The sequence below is a fragment of the Halichoerus grypus genome, chromosome 3 (assembly GCF_964656455.1).
Source record: "Halichoerus grypus chromosome 3, mHalGry1.hap1.1, whole genome shotgun sequence".
Classification (NCBI taxonomy): domain Eukaryota; kingdom Metazoa; phylum Chordata; class Mammalia; order Carnivora; family Phocidae; genus Halichoerus; species Halichoerus grypus.
In genome coordinates, this window is record NC_135714.1 from 122592562 (window position 1) to 122595271 (window position 2710).

Consider the following 2710-nt stretch of genomic DNA (forward strand, 5'->3'; position numbering starts at 1 on the left):
TTGAAATAACTGGGCACTCAGAGTCATCATGAAATTATCAGTATTTTTAAAATTAATCATATGGGGTGCCTGGGTGGCGCAGTCGGTTGAGTGTTCCACTCTTGGTTTCGGCTCAGGTCATGATCTCAGGGTCATGGGATTGAGTCCCACATAGAGCACGGAGTCTGCTTGAGATTCTTTCCCCTTCCTTCTTCCTCCCCCTCTGCTCCTCCCCACCACTCACTGCTGGTGCTCTCTCTCTCTCTCTCTAAAATAAATAAATAAATGAAAAAAAAGAAAATTAATTTTAACAATCAGGAACTCAAAATAACTATGAGGTAATAATCAGTTTTAAAACTAGTAATTCAGGGGTACCTGGATGGCTCAGTCGTTAAGCGTCTGCCTTCAGCTCGGGTCATGATCCCAGGGTCCTGGGATCGAGCCCCACATCAGGATCCTTGCTCTCTAGGAGCCTGCTTCTCCCTCTCCTCCCAGCTCATGCTCTCTCTCTCTCTCTCAAATAAATAAATAAAACCTTTAAAAAATAAATAAATAAAAAATAAAACTAGTAATTTATTGGGGCGCCCGGGTGGCACAATTGGTTGAGCGCCGATTCTTGGTTTCAGCTCAGGTCATGATCTCATGGTTATGGGATTGAGAACCCCGTGGTGTTTGTGTTCAGCTTGGAATCTTTGTAGAATTTATTAATTCCTTTGATGTTTTCAAGGGCATTATTTACATTGAGCCTAGTCATATATCATTTTGACTATACTATTATTTTTACTTAGAATATTATGTCAAGTTCATTCTAAGAAAACAAATTTAAAGTGGAGATTTTCAATTTATGCCTATAGCTCAAGTTATAGAATCTACATCTTTATTAATGACATCAATAAATTCTACAAAAGGATTGCATATTAGCTGTAATTGAGTTTTTAATGGCCTGGTGGTATCATCTCAATTTTCCCATAATGTATTGACAATAGTTTCAAATCTGTCTTTAGTAAATGTGTTTCTGGTACATTTCAATGTGTTGTTGAAACCAAAAAAGTAATTGTAAAATTAGTGGATGATATAAAAAAAAATTCAGTGTGTAAAAGACATTCTTCTGTTGCTTCATTCATTACCAAGTTTAAAGAGCAAATAGAACAAGGACCCTAATGCCCTAGACTGTTTTTTGAGGGTATGTTTTTGCAATGTGTTACATTTGCTTCAGATGTATGGCGTTGTCATATCCCTGAACTCCCAATTTATTTTTGACAAGATTGAAGTTTGTTTAAGCAGGCTACTAAAAATGTGTATAATCTTTCTTTAGTTTGACAACAGATTCCTCAAAACTATTCAAGATAGAAATACTGGCACTTTTAAATCCATGAATCTAAGAGTAATTTTAAACTATTTCACATGATTTACATCCAGTACATCAACTAAAAAATAGTTGGGTAATAGCATGTCTTACTTTGTTCAAAGGGATTTTGTGAATCACAGTTGCTATCATTTAAATTATTTTTGTATTTTACTCTCTATATATTGTGTTGTATTCATGTCACTGTTCGTATTCTGCATAAATATATGCCATAATGTTATTAATTTTTGCTGTGGCTTGTGTGAGATGAAAAAAATTCTCATTATCTTACTCCAACATCTACTGGATGATCCTCTGAAAGTTAAACATGGCCTTGCCAAGAATGGCAGCATCTGTGTTACGCACTTGACACGATCATACCAGTGTAACCTGTTTTGCTGCAAAGTTAGACTTATATCAGTTTTGAATACTTCACAACGTTTATCTCACTTCATGTTTACTAAGAATATAATATAAAATCTAACAACCTTTATGTCTATTCCTTTTTTTTTAATCCTATTTATTTGGGAGAGAGAGAGAGAAAGAGCGTGAGCACGAGCGGGGAGAGGGGAGGGGCAAAGGGCAAGGGGAAGCAGACTCTCCGCTGAGCAGGGATTCCCCTATGGGGGTTGCGATCCCAGGACCCCAGGATCATGACCCAGCTGAAGGCAGACGCTTGACCGACTGAGCCACCCAGGTGTCCCTATGTCTATTCTTTTTCTTCAGTTGGTTTTCCCCAATTCCCAAAGAGGTTACGATAGAGACAAAATACACAAACCTCTAAGTTAAAGTAAAAAGGATTTTTTCTCCTGCTTGGCTGCTACCACCACCATTAAGAAAATGTATCTACAATAAATTTCTGAAAAATCCCAGTCTGAACCATCCTTTGAAAAGTTAAAATTTTTCACTTGAGGTGTATGATTTTCAACAAGAGTTTACCATTGTTTAACATTTAAATTACTTGACCATTACCTAGAAAGATTTAATAGTCTCTGTGAATAAGAAATATAAATTTGGTCTCTGCCCCTGGTTCCTGACACAGAGCTCCTTCAAAAATGATTGTAATTTCTGGAGAGACAGCGGCTCTAGGAGCATCTCTTGTTCTAATACTTGGTCTTTGACCCCAGTTCCTGACACAGAGTTCCTAAGTCCCTCAGAATTTCCTGGATGATAGGGGTGTCTTCTGTTCTGATGAGGCGATTCTTGGAGGACTCCTGGAGAACTTCGGGGTGGGGGCTTGTCCCCGAGAAACACCAAGCCCTGATTAGAAGTGTAGATCTTTCCACCCCACCCCCATCCATGGGATGGGAGAGGGGCTGGAGACAGAGTTAATAACTGAAGACATCATAAAAATCCCTAAACTATGGGGTTCAGAGAACTTCTAAG